This window comes from Rhipicephalus microplus, chromosome 10 (genome assembly GCF_043290135.1).
Source record: "Rhipicephalus microplus isolate Deutch F79 chromosome 10, USDA_Rmic, whole genome shotgun sequence".
Taxonomy (NCBI): Eukaryota; Metazoa; Arthropoda; class Arachnida; order Ixodida; family Ixodidae; genus Rhipicephalus; species Rhipicephalus microplus.
In genome coordinates this window covers 53,656,696-53,676,676 of record NC_134709.1, presented here as the reverse complement: position 1 = coordinate 53,676,676, position 19,981 = coordinate 53,656,696, and the positions used below count along the sequence as shown (strand labels likewise).

The following is a 19,981-nucleotide window of genomic DNA, read 5'->3' as shown; positions in this document are numbered from 1 at the left end:
TCGGGCGCACGTTATAGAACTCCAGGTGGTCAAAATTTCCGGAGTACTCCACCACGGCGTCTCTCATAATCATATGTTGGTTTTGGGACGTTGATTGAACCCCGCAAATCAATCAATCTATTTCTAACAGGTATACTCGGCGGGTGTTATAGAAAAGCTGTAGCTTTGCACTTTAGAACAAGAAAGCGCTATGGCATTTTCATTTTGTGGGATAGCTGAAATGGCCCATATTAACTGGGTATATGCTAGAGCCCACCTACGAGACACTATGACTACTTCGCTAGCGTGCGTTTTCACTATCAGATTTGAGTGTCGGGTAAACCTCCTTAACCCGACGTCCACGCTCACGGCTTTGGTTTCCTTTCAAAACATAATATTAATTTTACTTTCTTTGGCATGATTGTGGCAGATTTTTGGCAGATTTCATTATTTATTGTGTCAATATATTTATCATTATTTATCGTGTTAATATATATATATATATATATATATATATATATATATATATATATATATATATATATATATATATATATATATATATATAGTGCCTAGCACGTGTTTAACACATAATTAAAAATTAGGCAGACTTAAGGCTTTCGGCCATATCGGCCCTCAGAATCTTTATACTTTCTTTACGGTATACAAACTAAAATTTCGTATGAACTATGAAAGTTATGACAGCGGAGGGATACAAGACATCCGCACGTTGAATATATATATATATATATATATATATATATATATATATATATATATATATATATATATATATATATATATATATATATATATATATATATATATATATATATATATATATATATATATATATATATATATATATATTTATATATTTATATATGTATATATATATATATATATATATATATATATATATATATATATATATATATATATATATATATATATATATCCACTAGAGCTGTTCAGACGTTTCTTGTGTGTGTGTGTGTGTGTGTGTGTGTGTGCGTGTGTGCGTGCGTGCGTGCGTGCGCTAACGTTAGCGTAATTCTGACAACTCAAGCAAATAGTAGAGAGACCGAGAGAGATAAATGGAAAAGGAAGGCAGGGAGTCTAACCAAAAGGAAGTATCTAGTACGCTGCCCTGCTCTAGCGTTGGGGAATAGATGGGTTGGGGTATCAAGGAGAGAATCACTATGTTTATTAATATACCATTTGAAATGGGAAGGTCACGTTGCCTGATGTTCGTTGTTATTCAATCTATTTTAGCCTAAGATCAATGACCATCTCTCTTTTAGAGCAGAATAAGGGAATAAAAAAAGAATTCTCACACATCGTTTCTTGGCAATGTATGTGATTTCATATATTCATGCACCCACTAAAGCACGGACCATGAAGTGTCGGCAGTATGTTCAAGTAAAAAAGAACAAGTATTTGCATAAGCAGGGCAACTGCCAAATGTCTGTATTTGCCGAGGATGCAGACATTTTTACTTCCCTGATGCTTTTCAATAGCCGGCACGTAGGCCACAGAGGCCACCATCTTAAACTAAGGTTGAATCAATGAATCAATCAGTCATGCAATCAATCGATCAAGGAAATGTATGTCCTACTCAAATGATCACCCTGACAAGCCTATCACCAACATAATTATTAAAGAATCATAAGAATATACGCTCAAGCAGCACACACTAAAACACAGATCGTCATCAATAATAGTCTAATAGAAGCAAGAAAAGACAGGGGCGTTAACAACACGCCAGTCTGATCAACGAGCTCCGATTGACGAATGCGTTATAAGACGTCGCTGCCATTGCTGTCCTTTTCCCGAGTTACGGCGTTTCGTAAACAGGAATGTGCATTAGGCCCGTATTACCACAAGTCGATGCATCGTTACACCCATATGTCACACGGCCACTTCTGATCGCGATCGGGCTTGATCTGAGTTGAATTGATCTATCATGAATGAATCCTTGGCGCAAGCTTCAAAATGGAGCCATTCACTGCTGACAAAGCGAATGCCGACCGGGATCATCGCGATCAGCAATGCGCTGTGGTACACCGGCATTATTAAGATTAGGGGACAGTGTATCGCAGTACTTGTAGCGACGCTTATTCATACGAGCTTATCCAGCGTGTCCGTCATCCGACGAGGGTATACTCGATGTCGAAGCCGAGAAGAAGGTCGCCGCGCACCAATGGGTCGCTGGGGTAAGGAAGGCCTTGTCCCGGGATGCGCTTCACTGTGGTGGGCTTGACGATGTCAGTCAGCGGCACCGATATCGTGCCGTGAGTGAGCGTGGGAACATTCAGCGTTGTGCCGCGGATAGCCTGCGTGCAGCAGAAAAACGTCTTTGTGATGAAGCAAAACACTTACTTATTCTTTCTTAAGATTTGCCTTACAATTCGGTCTAATAACTTCCCCTATACTTCCCTTGGCATTATAGTCTGTTAGACTTCATTTTATTATATATATATATATATATATATATATATATATATATATATATATATATATATATATATATATATATATATTGGTTCGCAAACTCTGACAAAGACCGGTCGAAACCGTTGGTAATAAAATTAAGACAACTGCTAAGTTGTTTCTTTTCTTCCCAAGTACGTTTGGTTCATTGGAAAAACTTCTTATATATATATATATATATATATATATATATATATATATATATATATATATATATATATATATATATATATATATATATATATATATCAAAGAGAGAAGGCGACAAACGTGTGAAACGCAGCTTTTACCAAGTTTCGGCAGGAGGGCCTGCCTTCGTCAGAGTAAATGACGAAAGGCCGCGCAGGGCCTATATATGAGCGGCCGGCTCCGGTATCACCAGAATGTATAATTTCTCGCTTTTCACGCTCGGTCGCAGCGTCACAATGCAAGTCGATCGGTAGACGTGGTCATATGGAATACACGTGACAATTCACAATGATCAGATGGCATATCTTGCAAACGTGGTAAATTGTGTGCACCGAAGCAGGTTTACAAGACAGCGGGAAAAATAAAATAAAATTTTTTACACCCCTGTTCACAGCACTATTATAGTAAACACATATTTAGTTTTCAACCCAGACTGCTTATATGACACAATCAATAGCTATGCAGTGGAGCACGTGGAGTCGCGTCATGTCGCATCTATAAGCTGTTCGGATGATTCACCAACAAACCGACATGGCGAGCAATTCCTGCCTTTGTTCTCCAACCGTTATTCTGGGAAGCCCCCCCAAGTTCATCGTATCGCCTCGCCATTGTTATTGTAATTGCAACTTTGTGCGAGGGCGTGTGCACGCTGTTTCTTGTTGCCAAGGTCGCTGCGATTCCGAAGGGGTCCTTGTCACTCGCGAAGCCGCCCACGCTGCTGTAAGCGCGATCATTTCTGTGTACGAGCTGCCAAGTGAGGCGTTGCCCTGTGACACTTAGCGGGGGTCGCTTGCAGGTCACTACACCGTAGCCCCTACGCGTCACACGTACGCGCAGCACGTTTATAGCTCAGTGTATTCGCCGGGGTTTACAAACATGTGGCCCCGCGAGACGCCTATACGGGCCGTGGACGTCTCGCCAGTGGTCCGGCCGCTACATGACTGTCTATACCTCCCACTGATACGTGTGCGATTGGTTATCCAATGAGGGGGGTCGAATTCTCACTACATCCCGCCCCCTACTTTCTTTATTTGGGCCGAGAAACAACACAAGCTCAGCAGTGGATGCAAAAATCAAGACGAAGCGATTGCGCCATTCTCACAGCACCTTGCCATTGGTCCTGGTTTTCCTGGTGTAAAGATGGTGGTGGTGTGCTGTAAAGGCGGTGTAAAGTTGGTGTTTCCTGGCGTAGAGGCTGCATATCCTTGAATGCAACATAAGGGAAGGGGTCTTATGCTCAAGTGTCGTCAAAAAACATGCACGGTCATGACCCTGCACAATAGGAGATGACAGAACGGGTCCGACTGAGTGAACATATGCGTAATAAAGTCGAGAATTGGGTGAGCTGCAAAGCACTCGTAATGCCCGGCACAAACGAAACACATATATGGTACAAGAAGAGGAAAGAGGACACAGGCGTTTTACCGCCGCGTGAACCACTTGGCGCCTCCTGTTAGAAAAGGGTTGTGGAGAGGGGGGGCAGCCTCTTTTCTGTGCTTGTGTCTATCCTAACCACCACACAGAAGTGGCCACCAGGTCACCCGTGGCGCGAGCTCGAGAAAACTGGGTTAGAACAACTGTCGTCGTGGCCTTGCAGAGGCGCCTTCTTTTTCACTCGACAAGCACGCTTTCCCGGTTTATTCATTTTTCACCACATTTCGGTTCCCCGCCTGAAAAGAAAGAAAGGAAGGAAGAAAAGAAGCGAACGTGCTATACCCTGCAGGTCGCGGCGGTCAGATTTAGGTTGACGCGTGGCGTCGTCTTGCTGACCGACGTCAAGTCGAGACGTCGTCGAAAGATAGAGGGTCTCATGACGCAAGAAAGGGGGAGAGTGCGTTGACTCAGCCTGGAGTACTGTACCTGGAGGCTCGTGCGTGGGTCAAAATTTAGAAACTGCCGGGGGCGTAGTCAGGGAAAGAGAGAGAGAGAGAGAACGTAGACGTGAGGACGGGAAGGACTGTTTGTCACGGTTTTAGCAAGCGAGCGGCCGCTTGCAGGACTCACGGTAGCTGCGCGCACTCATGCGCTATTAGGACGAGGGCAGCAAATAAACAGCGCAGCTGCAGGGCCTGCCGGATTGCTGCTCGCCCGCCGAGCCCATACGCGACCTGAGCGATTATTCTTGTTTCGCAAGCTAGAATCACGGATCAAACGGTATCGCGATTGACTTGTGAAGTGTATCACGTGAAAGGAGCAATACCTCGCCATTACGAAGTAACGGCTATAACGGCTTAAACTCTGGCTCGGGGTTGCTGTGTAGGCGATGTGGCGGGATACAGGACCGCAAGGCCTGGAGAAATATTTCGTGAAGTCTCGTGAATTTTGCAATGACAGCGTTTTCAAGCTAATCGGAAAGATCCTACGTAATAGCCCTCGGGGTCAATAAGAGTTGACAAATGGCGTAAATATCCATGATAGCAGGAGTGCATTTACGTATAACTCAACGTCGGCACTGCCCTAATCAGAACTAACACACAATGAACCTAAGCAAAGTAGAGTAATGAAGAATGAACCAAACCATAGAAATGGGCACGCGTTATGACCTTTTAATAAACGGCCCCCTGGGCGCTGCCATGCTCCTTTCTGGGCTGCGCTAGATAGGTGTGACCCACACCAAAATGCACTGCCAAGGCTGCAATGCCGGGCCTTGTACTTCCGCGCGCAGCCCAGCATGGCGGCGTTCGTTATATTGTTTATTTTTTCTCCAGTGAAAAGATCCACCCGCAGTACTGTTCGTTTATTTGTTACTGATACAAGACATAGCGGCACCGAAGTCCATCTGCAAAATAGCCTATAGGTAACCTATACATTACGTCATCGATACATCTTCTAAAGGTACTGGTACTCCAAGATGGTCACTGATGACGTCAACGCAACGACAACGCGTTGCGACTGAACTGCTTCAATACGTCAACGCCGCCGCAATAGTGGTACACGTTTATTTTGCATGGATGACGAAAGGAGCGACACGTGACGTACTGATGACGTTAACGTGGCGTCACGAACTCCGCGTCCCCATCTCCCCCCATGCTGATGCTCCAACACGGTGATTCCAATGACGCTAGTGGGAGTCATCCATGCGTACTGCGCCCGCGCACCGCGATTTAAGGCCACGATTCGCTCGGAGGATTTCAAGCTGGACGGTTGTGCCCTCGCGATCTCCGACTTCAGCGTAGCTCCCGCCGACTGGTTCGCCCTCCGCGGTCTCCTGATGCCGTGCAGCTCTCGCATTGTGGCACCCCGCCCTTGGACTGCTTCGACCGGATCCCCACTTTCCTATCTCCTTCTTTTTTCCTCTCGTTGGCTGGCGGCTTCTTCTCCGTCTATTTTCCTTCTATTCTTTTTATCCCTCCTTCCTTCTCCCTATATCTTTTATTCCCCATATCCCATTCCTCTGCTGACCTGTTGAGGTGTCCTCGTAAGGAGAGACAGTTACGGGTCGGCACCTTCCTTTTCTTTTCTTCTGATATAACCACTTATATATTTAAGGCCACGCTGCGCGTATGCTGAAGACATGCGAAGCGGCGGCTTGCTTCTTGACGCCTTGGTTCAGCGGGGAGCGTGGGGGTGGGCGTGTGTCTGAAACGGCCCGCTTGGTAGGCGCGGCCTTCATTCAGTGAGACGATCTCCCTCCTGGCGTCAGGATGTAGAAATAACGGGAACACAGCATAACTGGCGAAAGAAGGAAAGAAGCGTGAGGAGAAAGAAAGAAGGAAGAGAGAGAAGCATGGAGCCAAAAGTGTGAATTGTTTCGTGCTCTCGACTGTGTCGCTGTTTCAGATATATATTATTTTGGTTAATGTTCATAGAATTTTTCTGTAACTTTATTAGAACTAAACAGTGGTGGCGCGAGTGGTGTCCATGGAAGCACTGGAGCCCCCCAAAAATTTTCGCCTCCCCCCCCCCACCCTACGACTTAGTTCCAAGAAGGAACTTAGCCACACAATATGGCTGAGTTCTTCGCCTCCCTGCCCCGCCTGAAGGAACTCACTTAGTGTAAGTGCCCCCCCCCCCCCACCCTCGTAAAATAATCCTGGCGCCGCCCCTGAAACTAAAGTGCACTAAATAGCAAAGTATATTTCATGTAATTTTTTTTTCTGCAGCGATATTTGTCACTAATCCCACCTCGGCCCCGCCGCGGTGGTCTAGTGGCTAAGGTACTCGGCTGCTGACCCGCAGGTCGCGGGTTCAAATCCCGGCGGCGGCGGCTGCATTTCTGATGGAGGCGGAAATGGTGTAGGCCCATGTACTCAGATTTGGTTGCACGTTAAAGAACCCCAGGTGGTCAAAATTTCCGGAGCCCTCCACTACGGCGTCTCTCATAATCATATGGTGGTTTTGGGACGTTAAACCCCACAAATCTAAATCCCACCTCGCAGGGAAGCCCCGTCAGGCCGTATGGTTTTTAGCTTCTCTTCGATTTTTCGTATAGAAAATATTTACGTGATGACGCCTCAGATCACTGTAATTTCTTAGTCACCGTGATGTCGTCATGGCGCCACTCCTATGTCATCACGTAATATCGTCGATTCTTCAAAGGTGTGCCGATCACGAAGGCAGTGTATTAACCCGTGAGATGCACAAAGCTCGCAAAGTCTTCGATCCCGAAGGCCATGCGCAATCACATTAGGTGCACAAAGCGTTCATTGTTGGCCGTGGCAGGATCAATACATCGACTTGGAAGTTAAAGCAAACATGAATTTCTTATTCGAGTTTTCATAAACGAATGCATAAGGAAACCTGTCATATTTTTGTTGCTGTTTTTTTTTTCAGAAATAAAATCGTTCAATAACTTGTTCAAAATGCGGAGAGAGATAAATTAAGAAATACATTTAAAATTTTTAGGAATTTACAAAGGAAGTGAAGGCTAAAATTTATAAAATTAAGCGAACATTTAAAAATCTAGGCGAAGCAAACAGCCACAGAAAAGTGCATGCGTGCATCCAGAGCTCCCAAGTCGCACCAGCGTTGCTCCCTCACCTCCTCTCCAGCGAGCGCATACGCAATCGTGGGGCTTCTATTTCGAAGCTGGGCCAAGGGGGTTTCCACCGGGTCCCGTTCTCGCGCTCCTTTTGGAAACAGCGGCGTCCTTTCTACCTCCAAGCCAACGGGCGTTCTTTTCTCGCTATTTTTAGCGTTATTATTCTATCCGTCTCTCTCTCATCCCTCCGAGGTTTGCGCCCCGCGCTGCCAACAAGTGGTGAAACGGGCCGGCAGTCAACGGTGCCCCGGGGAGAGATAAAGTGGGAGTCATCGTGGGAAACAACTCTGGCGATCGTTCCACTCCTTGAACACAGTCGGAAAACGAAGTTGTTGCCCCTTTCGTAGAGCGTTGTAGTTTGCTCCTCGGTTTCGGCAAGGTTTCAGGAGCGAAGCTACTAATTTTCGAGGACAACGTCGGGTGTCCCCAAGAAATTCTTCCACGTCGTTGCTTATCAGCCGCGCCCACCGGCTGCCGCCACTTCTCGCTTCTCAGGAGGAGGAGGAGGAATAAATGAGGAAAGACAGGGAGGTTAGCCAGTTCTCAGACCGGCTGGCTACCCTGTACTGGGGAAGGGGGTGAGGGGAATAAAGGATGAGAGAAAAGAGACGTTGTAAAAAAAAGAGAGAGAAGGTCATCAGACGATCCACGACGCTGTTTACAGTCTGTCTCTAAGACCACTTGCCCGCAGAAAGCGCAACAACGCTCTCAATGCCTTGCGTGCAGAGGACGGTCTCGGCCAGTGTCCTAATACCCTTTCTTCCGACAATTGGCGATTGTCTATTCTATCTAAAGCTTTTGACAGTCGCTTCCCAGGCGTCTTCTCTGGGCAAGCATGGTGATTTTGAGAGTAATTTACTAATACGAATAAAGATCGTTTTCGCATCAAAGTCCTTGTAGCCGTCATGATCAACGGAGGGTGGAATGGGACAGGTGTCAGTGCCCTCTCCTCCTACCCCTTTCGACTGAAGTAAACTGCCGGAAATTTAATAAAGTTTATTCAATCATTCATTCAATTTCATTAGTGTCTTACGTCTATTCATCCATCCGAGGATTTCTTTGTTGATGCTTTGTTCTTCAGGTTTAGCCGTGGAGATCCCTCGTGATCATACGACCTTCATAGGTGCCGCTGGAGATCTACATATTGATACGATAGCGTTCCAGCGCAGCATGCAGGGACCCATGCCATCCGCGTACTTGCCCAAAATGCAAATTGCCATCACGGTGGCACGAGAACGCTAGTATAGAGTCGTGGTCATCATTCACTGTTACGAGCAAAATCATCATGGTCATTTAAATACTCACTTAGCATTGTCGTCATTACATTTTATTTGTTTCTGAATTCTCCTGTTGTCATGCCATCTGCGTGATATTACTGCTACTGATGCTGCTAGTACTACTATCACCACTACTGCTACTAATACTTCTACTATAACGATGACAATGTCACCGGTTAGACTAAGACAGCACCCCTGGGTTAAATAAATAAATGAATAAATAAATAAATAAATTAAAACTAAACAAGTACATAGATGTTATGGGTGGCAAACAAAAAAACGCCAAGCCTGCGCAGAAGGCGCAGCACAGTCGCAGCGAAAGCTAGAAGAGTGGCCTTTCAGAGCCTTTTCAAAACACTCATTGGGTGACTATTGTAAGCACGCTTGCTTGATACCCACTAGGGCAATAATAATGCATTTTTGGGGGTAGCAGGCCGGCATTCGTTTTGCTATTTTTCGTTATTCTTCTGACAAGCGTGGTATCCGCTAAACACTTGCAAGGAAGTTTGTGCCAATTGTCCATGCAGTGGCTGACGACGATGAGGAATTATGGCTGAAGTCGGCATCATCATCATCATCATCATCATCATCATCATCATCATGACTACATCCACTGCAGGACAAAGGCCTCTCCCATGTTCCGCCAGTCAACTCGGTCCTGTGCTTGCTGCTGCCAATTTATACCCGCAAACTTCTTAGTCTCATCTGCCCACCTAACGTTCTGTCTCCACCTAACCCGCTTGCCTTCTCTGGGAATCCAGTCATTTACCCTCAATGACCAGCGGCTATCCTGTCTACGCGCATCATGCCCGGCCCATGTCCATTTCCTCTTCTTGATTTCAACTATGATATCCTTAACCCCCGTTTGTTCCCTAATGCAGTCTGTTCTCTTCTTGTCTCTTAAAGTTACACCTACCATTTTTTCTTTCCATTGCTCGCTGCGTGGTCCTCAATTTAAGCTTAACCCTCTTTGTAAGTATCCTGGTTTCTGCTCCATAGATAAGGTTTCTGCTCATGATTACGGAGTTAGACAAGGAGAGCAGAAAGGTGGGCCTTAAAATTATTCTGCAGAAAACGAAAGTAATGTACAACAACCTCGGAAGAGAGCAGCACTTAGATTGGTAATAGCGCACTTCAAGTTGCAAAAGACAATGCCCATTTAGGGCAGGTAATAGCCGCGGAGCCGAACCACGGGATTGAAGTAACTAGCAGAATAAGAATGGGGTGGAGCACATTTGACAAGCACTCTCAAATCATGACAGGTAGATTGCCACTATCCCTCAAGAGGAAGGTATACATAACAGCTGCATCTTGCCGGTACTTAGCTATGGAGCAGAAGTGGGTATGCGCCACAGTTAATAGGGGAAAAGAACAAGCTTTTGTGATGGTTTGGGGCATCACCTGCGGCGAGATCTATAGACGGCGTCCATATCTTTACATGCGCTGGTATTCAATGCGAATTATAACTGCTCAGCGATTGATGTAAGCAAGAGATCGTAGGTGTGCGCAAACAGATCTGGCCGGTGAAGCGAGGGAAAAACGTTGAGCAAGGGTGACAGCTAGCCCCCCCCCCCCCCCCTTTTTTTTTAGTCACGTTAGGGGTGCGTCAAGTATGCCCCATATCCTTACTCACGTGGACCCGTTCCCTTCACTGTTTAAAGTGCAGGGGCTATACAGGTATTAGCGGACATCGTGGCCGAAAACCCTTGACGTTGCATTCCACTGATAAGTGTGAAGTTGGCACCTTCGCCCCTAAAAATGATAATAATATCCAGGGCTTAAAGTCCCGAAACTACGGTAAGATTACAAGGAATGCCGTAGTGGAGGGCTCCGGTAATTTTTAAAGGGGCCCTTGAACACTCTTCGAGTAGCAGACGCTGCCGGCGTGTCGCTCCCTGAAGCAGACAGTTACGGGGCTCACTTTTCTTTTCTTTACCATCTTACAACATAACCACTTCCCCCCTCGCGATGCGAGAGAGGGGGAGGGGAGCGACAGTCTTCCGGGTGTCTTCCTGGGCCCACGCGAGACGTGAGCACGCGGCACAAGACGCGAGCATGCGCAATGGGGGTGTTCGAAGGGACAGCGTTAGAGAGGCTAGTAAAAAGAGCTGCTTCGCATATTTAAAGCCGCGTATTCGAAGAAAAAAAAAAAAGAAAAAGTGCTCAAGGTCATGAGGCGTGCGTGACGTTTTTTTTTTTTTTCGCGTGCCATCTCCCCTGCTTAACTTCCGGCGGTTTCGTTGGGCCAAGAGAAGAGAGAATACAATGGCAGCGCGCGACAAATCTTTGTAGCTCCGCTTGGCTCTAAAAATTATTGCGGCTGTGCATTCGTGAAGCGATAAGCTTCTTTAGTGGATACCCTTCCATGGCTACTTGACCAAGTGTTGCAGGACCTCTTCAAATCGTCGGTGCGGCCAAAGGGCCGACTAAAAACAGCTCGCCCGTAGAAGAATAACTATAGTGATAATTTGTAGGGTTAGTCAACCGAGTATCTCTTTTGAAACGCAGCCAGCTACACTTTGCGACCGCTGTTGGAACGCAAGCTTGACCTCTGAGATGGCGAGCACGTGAAACATGCAGCGCGCTTGCCATCTCGGAGGCCATGCACTGACGCTCCTATTCGTCAGACTCACGCTCACCCACATTTGTGGCGTTTTTCATTGGTTTAACCTTTCCGCCGAGCTTCACCCTTGCCCTTCGCGGCGCGACACAGCCCTTCATCTCCTACTTACTTCACTCCTACCGAGTCTCACTCTCTCCACGCCGCAAGATCACGTGACCATGCAACTCTACGTCAACGGACGGGGAAGCCTCGTGTGAGACAATCTTCACCCATCATGTGAGGGCACTGTTTATTAGAACATAAAAGACGGTCCGAATTCCTTACGGCATAACGCGCACACGCCGTCGAAATCATGGATTTCTTTCGCGTCTGCGTCCATTTCTAAATTTGAACTCGGCACGTTGCGAAATCGCGACAGCAGCCCGCAATATATCGCTTATAAACAGCTTCTCCTGCTTCAATGCCGGCGTCACACGAGAAGGCTTGCAACGAGGATGATCAAGCCAGCTGTGACGCACAGCGCTCGAGCGTGCAGTGCCGACAGGGACGGTATATTTTTGCAAAACTTGCGCAACACTGACGGCACGTCATGCACTGTAGACATGTCAGCAAGAAAATATATATATATATATATATATATGAAAAAAAACAGACGCTGAAACAACGAAACGAACCTTCATATCTTTTTTATTTGATTCTAGAACGTCTCAGTGATGGCAGGTCAACCTCGAAACAACACCGCGCTTGCTTGGCGGATCGCAACGCCGCCTCCCGAGGAGTCTAAAATTAGGCTTAACACCCGAGCCGTTGCACAGCGCTGACGCCTGTGTTGCGGGTGCACTTCATTAAACAAACGCTCTCGTGAGAAAGGTTGCATTGAATTCCGCCACCACATCCTGTCGGGGCTGACGGCGCTAGACGCTGATGTATACGTGCGCTGCCAGTGACGCGCTTATGCCGCAGAACAGCGTATGACTGGGGTCCCCCAGTCTATAGGTCCTCCCTGTGCCACTTCGCGTACTGGGGCAAACAAACCAGCTCAAACATCGCCTTTATAAGCTTGAATATTGTCGGGAGAAATCGTTTATCGAAAACAATGTTGAACTGGAGAGTGCCGATAAGGTGCGGAACAAAGGACACCCCACACTGGACAGGCTGTGTGTTCCTCTGTGTCCCATACCTAATCTGCGCGTTGCCGTTTTTCATTATGAAGCAACTAGCCATGAACAAATTTTGTTATTGAGAATAGTTGCCGTTTTGAACATTTGTTCATGGGAGGGGGAAGGGGAGTCCGGGGGACAAATGGTCACTTTGCTAAAAATTGTCGTTAGTCACAGCAGCCACGCAATGTCATGAGCACGCGAAGCGACTGACTTTAACAGATGAAATCAACTTGATTTAAATGCCGGGAATGATGAGGCAAAGGGAAACCAAATGTGAGCAGATTCAAAGCATATATCCACGGAGTGAATGATGATGAGTGGAGGGAAGCGTCCGTCCGTCCATTCGTCCGTCCCTCTGTCTGTCTGTTTGTCTGTTCGTCCAACTTTCTGTCTGTCTGTTTGTGCGACAGAGGGACGGGTGGATGGACACTTCGCCCCACTCCATCATTAAGTATGTGGGTATAATGTGAAGTGGATGGATGGATGGATGGATGGATATGGCTGTACCCTTTAGATCGGGCGGTGGCTAGCGCCACCAAGCCGTAATACTTAATGAACCAAAAACTAGATTTATTTTTTTTCTTTAATAAGTGAGTTTGGGCATTCGTACTTTGCAGTGATGAGTTTAATTTTCACTCGTGCCTTGACTTTAGCCACCAATCAGATAACCTCCTTCTAGTTAAGTCTACCCGCTTAAAGTCTATTTTGCCCTCCCGGTCCCTTTCTTAATATAACAGCACCATCTATCCTCTTTGATCGTCAACTACTATACGAAAGCCGCCAACGCGATCTAGTGATATTATTCACAAAGACACATACACACAACGCCATCTAGTGAGCAATTTTTAAAACTAACTAGAGGTGGCCACTACTGCAACATACTATTACGAGGGAACGCCTCTCACCCTAAGGAGCTTCGCCCCTAAATATCACTGGCGGCCTGTGTGGGCATACCCTATAGCTAAAGGGTCCGCACGAGCGTAGTTAGCAATTTGTTTCGCAGAGAGGATAAGGGGGAGTTCAATTATACTTTATGTATGTTCATGTGTGCGTGTGTTCACACGCGAGCAAAATTGAAAATTTTTTGGGTTTTAAACCCTTCCCCCTTGGCCCACGATGGTCCGCATTACGGGCGTGACACTTATCCAACTAGGATGCCCACTTAATTATTAAGTATACTCCGATACGTAATCACCGAGCTTTCTTTTCCCGCTATATCTGTACCTTCGTTCTATCCGTCGTGCAGGTAGCCAACCGCTACTGCCTCTGGTTCACTGCCGTGCCGTCCATATGAAACATTTGTATGTGTATAGAGAAACGTTGGTTAACTTAGGTGTTTATCTCTCACTTTCTCTTAATTGTTGTGTACCCGTGTAGAGGATTAGCCTTTATCCATGTAGCTTTATTCATTAATGGCTCTGCTTAAGCACTTCGTGTATTGCTATGTTGGCAGTTTGTTGTGAAACTTTTTTTTGTTTTGGTGCAATTTTAGGCTACATGCTGCAGGGCACGCCTATAGCTATCTTCAATCCACTATTTAGTGTGTACACTTATTCTCTGCAATTTTCATTGTGGCACTGTGTATGTGCATCACCAATTTATTCGTTATGCATTTCTAAGCGTGGATAGCCAATGCTGAACTCGTGACAGAGATGCGAAGGCTACTTGTTCTCTGTGCATTGTAATTTAGTTTCACTCTACGATAGGGTCACCATAGCTACAGTTTACCTAGATGCACGTGTGCTTCCTCTTTCTCTGAAAAACTCCGATCACTATGTCGATAACGCGTAGCACACGCCACGCATGAGCAAGGTCGCGTTTTGAAAGAGCGTCCCCGCTCAGAATAAGCGCGACTTATTCTCGGTACTTCGGCTGGAGCAAACTGCACGTCAACAACGCGCTAACAATTTCCAAAATGCGGTGTCTAAAATTAGGCCTGTACATCTTCGCGCCCTCCCTTTCACACACGCTTGGCTTATTTTTCATAACACAGACACGACATGCAGCGCCCCCGCGCGGGCTTTCTTGGCAGATTTCGTGATATGACTGGCACCACTGCGAAAGACATTTAAGCGGAGCTTTCGCTTATATGACCAGTTGGGACTTGGAAACCAGACGAAACCAGTTGATACCAGGCTGGATGCATAGTCGGTACTATTTGGTCGTTACATATTTTGACCTGTGGTGGATAACTGTTCGTGACACGAGACAAAAGAGCATCACCTGGCGCAATATCTATGTCACCTGAAACGCCTTTCTTTTTGTACCAAATGTACGATATGTAGTTAATCGTTGCGGAACGACTGTATAACTTGGCTCGCTCATTTCTTGCTGCGTGGTTTGGTTGTTTGTCGTGGTAAAACACCACGGTGGTCTTATTATTCTGAAAGTTCGCATGCAGTGGAACCCGCGCCTATAACAAACAAGCCTTTTTGGCATGTAAAACCCCGTAATTTAAATAAATTCAAGAGGATTATGTCAAGTCCTCGATAGCTATATGGCGCTATACTCTGAGTGGTCGTTTCATGACTCGGGCTGTACCCCCTCGAAGCCTTACACATTCACATATACCTCTTGCAAAATCGATTTATTAAAAAAAAAAGCGGATTCCTGCCACTCCACATATACCCAACACATCATTAGCGACTATCTTCGGCAATTAGAGAAAACGAACCTACGAACTTCGAAAACCTTTGTGAAGATGGTCCCTTATATATAGTACAAGTATATGCTAATGTAGGCAATAGAGTGCTGAGTACTGGACAGTCGTTTCATTATGTCTCTTTCAGAACAAGAAGGAGATAATAGACAGCTTTATTTTGCGAATAGAGCTTCAATTGGGTGTTCATTGGGTATTCTTATTCAAAACTATCTTGAACTCTGGTGGCGCTATATGGCTTCTCAAGCAGCCGTAGCAGGTCCTCGTGGTCCTGTGCCTGTTAAGGAGATTCGGTTGATCCATAGAAGTGGCTTGGGGACAAGGAGGTAATAAGATAGAGTGGAAAGATATCAACCAGACTCAAATAACTACCATGGTATTCCCTACACGGGTGAACGGATAGGGGAGTTTGAATGTTACGGGTGTAAAAAAAAAAGAAGAAACGTAAGATAACATACACATCGTCACAATACATCAGTCTGGTGCAGTACTCGACATCGCTAGTAGTCTATCACCGAATGCGCGATTCCTGCGCAAGGCTTGAAGTTTAGGGGTTATATATATAGTGGTTTCTGATTTAGCAGGTAGAATGCACTGACCTGTACATCTGAGCAAGAGAGCTATCTCTTCTGCTCTGAATATAGACTTGTGTGTAGCACGGGTCGGAATTGTGTCCCAAGGATGATTCGTAAGTGAAGATACCTTTTTCTCCCTTCTTTTTATCATGAGTACAGCCGTCCGCCACAACTGCATACACTGAAAGTTGCACTCGGCTCTTCCATCGCAAACCACCGGTCCGTGCAAACAACCATCACTCACTTCCTTCTGGCAGTGATTGAGCAGGGAAGGGGGTTTTGAGGGTTATTTTCGGGCGAATTCGGTAGGAGCCGTGGCGTCATGGAGTGACGTTCTCGCTTTGTAACTCGCGCGCAGCAAGGGACACCAACGCCACAGCGTGTCGAAAGGAGGAACCGTCAGGCAAGGCGAGTGATTCGAAAATGATACCAGACCACTGTTAACTGTTCAGTGGTCTGCAATGGGGTTACACAACGAAAAAGAACATTGGTCCAGTTTGTTGGGATTCTCACACAAGGCATATCAGAAGATGTAAACAATTGTGGGGTAGTATGAGACGAGTGATACCTTTTGGCATTTTATGTATGACTGCATCGTCTAGAGTGAACAGTTTTTATTAAGGCGAAAGCGTTAGATACCTCATCAAACACGAAAAGTGACCGTCAGCGTCAACACGAGGGATAAAGGAGAGTCATCAGGTGATGACGTTACTCGCTGATGTCATCGCATGACATCTCCTGGTCAAAAAAGGGCCGATCTCGGAGGCACTACCAGAACACGTAGATTGCAGAGAGCTCCCCCTCCCTTCACCCCCGGGGGTTAGGGTGGGGTGACGGGTGGGGGCTTCAATACGTGGCTGAGAAGAAAAAAAGGTGTTTTTCGCCTTCCAACCGCCTCTGGCAGAGCGTGACATAATTCGGTATCGGCCCACAAACAACAGGCAGTTGCCACAGCCACGCACAGCACTAATAAATCCACTGCTAGGTGTATAGCTCTGACCACACGTACCCACACGTCCTTGTTCTTGTACTGAGCTTTCTACGTAAGCTTTAGCTCCAGTCTCTGCCCATTCGTTCAGAGGCGATAAGTATACGTCCCATCGTGTAAATGTAGTTATGACCTTGACCGGCCATGAACGCAGCACCTACGCCATTGATCTCGCTCGACTGCGGTTCCTCAAGGTCGTTCTTGCTCAATCTCAACAGCTATAAGAGCTCCACTAACTTTTTCTTTCTTTTTTACAAAGATACTGCGGCTCGAGACTGACACAGGCGCGCCACGTACCGCGGCTGCTTCTAACTTCTGGGCAAAGCGATGGGGAGTTGGGCTGTCTCTCTGGGATCTTGCGGTATGCACTAAAATTGCGTCAATTATAAGGGAGCCGGGGGGGGGGGGGGTGGTCACACGTGTTTTGAGGCTTCGTTGTTCTAAAATGTGAAATTCTCATATGCAATCCCCACCAAGGGACCTCTTTCTGCGTATCTCTTCCTATATGTAACCCACCACCCAAGTAACCTCAATAAACTCAAACTTTACCTGAAACAAAGCAGTAAAAAGAAGGCAACCGGCTCGCATCGATCGTGGCTCCGTCTGCCAAAGACGTCTAGCCTTCACCAAAGCCACTACGAAGCAAAGTAAAAGGTAATTTGGAGTAATTAAAAAGTAACTGGTAGTCTTTTGGTGTCGTAACTTTTCAACTGTGTCCGTGTTTGCATGCCCTGTCTTTTCGGAATGAGTATTTGACGGTAATTAGGTGCATGAAAGTTCAATTGAAATTAATTCTGGGTATACTTGAAGGTGATGTCTAAATAGTGCACGCTTCATGTATTTGCGTCACCGTCGTCCCCACGTAGCCTCATCGCGCAATAAGTTATCACGTCAATTTTTCTTTTTGGTTACTTTATCATCTCCACCCCTGCCTAGCTTCGCCCCCTGCTCAGGAAACTCGGCCATCATTTTCGTTAAAGTTCATTCTTTTTCGGTTACGCCTAATGACTGTACAACCGTTGCGTAATGTATTTCTCGGTGGGAATCTTTTTTTTTTCTCTTTTACAGTACCGCGACTCGACACCTACGAGGTCACTATGTGCGCGATGCATCTGGTATAAAATTTCAACGCATGACGCCGCAGCTCGAAAATGCAAAAAAAAAAAAAAACTGCGGAAGCGCCCGACAAAGAATCGTGATTACTGATTGATTGATTGATATGTGGGGTTTAACGTCTCAAAACCACCATATTATTATGAGAAACGCCGTAGTGGAGGGCTCCGGAAGTTTAGACCACCTGGTGTTCTTTAACGTGCACCCAAATCTGAACACATGGGTATACAGCATTTTCGCCTCCATCGAAAATGCAGCCGCCGCAGCTGGCATTTGATCCCGCGACCAGCGGCTCAGCAGCCGAGTACCTTAGCTACTAGACCACCGCGGCGAGGCAAAATAACCGTGCTGCGACCGGAAACAGGCAGAGGGTATACGCATATATAGTACGACGACTATGGTTACGCAGTACGGCGCACTCGAAACAAACTTGTAAAGTGACTCATACTGTCTTTTTGCGCGTATTGTATAGCAACGGAAGCTTTAAAACAACTATATGTTGTGCGGTTTTATCGATGCAAAATCCGCAATATGATCAGAGACGCGCCATTGTGAGAATACGCTGCAGAGTTTTAAAATGTATCGTTATCATAATCAGCCGGACTATATACGGCCACTGCAGGACAACGGCCTCTCCAATGTTCCGCCAACCGATTTGGCCATGTGCTTTCTGCTGCCACTTCATACCCGCAAAATTTCCTAATCTCATCTGCCCACCTAACTTTCTGCCTCCTCTTCACCCACTTGCCTTCTCTTGGAATACATTCTGTGATCCTTAATGACCAGTGATTATCTTGCCTTCGCACTTGCCCTGCCCCTGACTTCTTGATTTCGACTATGATGTCCTTAGCACCCTTTTGTTCTCTGATGCACTCTCCCGCTTCTTGCCAATTGGGGTTACACCTATCATTTTCCTTTCCATTACTCGCTGCGTCGTCCTTAACTGTATCGTACTCGTGCTCGAATGTGCTTATTTTGAATCGTAATGCTAATGCACGCGAGTAAACAAGTCATATTTGATCGGACGCTGAATCGAACCGGGCCATGCACTCAATTCGATATTCAAAACGTTCGATTATGTTCATTATACTTTGTGCAAAGCTATGCGTATGGACGGGTACAGGGGGAGGGGAAGGAATACAGATGTCTTAACCATCTCTCCACCTTCCTCAATTTTTTTATATGTGTACTCTAAATATACGTATTGAGTTTTCCCACAAGCTGACGCCTTCGCCCCTCCCCCAGCACTGTGAAAAAATCATGCAGCCTATACACTCCTCGCTATCGGGCCTGACGCCGGTCCCCTACGACGACGACAGCGTAGCTCTGACCTACTGGACTTGCCCTACGACATCTCCTGATGCCGTCAAGAGCTCTCGCAAGTGGTGCCCTGTCCTCGTACTCCTGTGACCGTGTTTCCATCTTTCCTATCTCTCCTATCCCTCGTATGTTCTCGCTCACTGTCCCAGCGCATCTCTCTCTCTATATATATACCTTTAATCCTATCCTTTGAATACCTCCTCACCCCATCCCTTGTGAGCTACTGTTGAGGTGTCCTCCCTCTGAGAGACAGTTGCGGGGCTCACTTTTCTCTTCTTTTCTTTTAAAATCACCCCCCCCCCCCCCCGTATGGCTGAACGGCCTACGCTCTGCAGTGGACGTAGTCGGCCTAATGATGACGGCATGGCTGTATAATGCTAAAAGAAGTTTGTGGGCTAGTTTATAATTTATGATAAAACTAACCAAGCGAAAGAATGGCACACCCACACATTCACTGTATAGGCCAAGAAACGAACAGTGCTCCCTTTCAACTGGTGTCATCGCAATGAATGCAGGAACTCATACACCATGTAACGCATGCGCGAATTCATGTCAACGAAGCCACGTGCACGCACTAACAGGAACGTTGGAATTTTCACAGCCTATAGATTCTTTTCTTCATGAAAAGGAACGAGCAATGGTGTAAGTGCACCGTCGCGATATTTGTTTCGGCGAAACGAT

General features: G+C 46.3%; 1 long non-coding RNA gene across 1 annotated transcript; it reads right to left on the bottom strand.

Moving 5' to 3' along the window:
* Positions 1-1,164: 1,164 nt before the first annotated feature.
* Positions 1,165-16,227, bottom strand: LOC142774389 (uncharacterized). Its single transcript, XR_012886372.1, has 2 exons — positions 15,904-16,227; positions 1,165-2,315 (listed from the first exon to the last, which is right to left on the bottom strand). It is a non-coding gene; the product is annotated as an uncharacterized LOC142774389 (long non-coding RNA).
* Between the last annotated feature and the right edge of the window lie 3,754 nt (positions 16,228-19,981).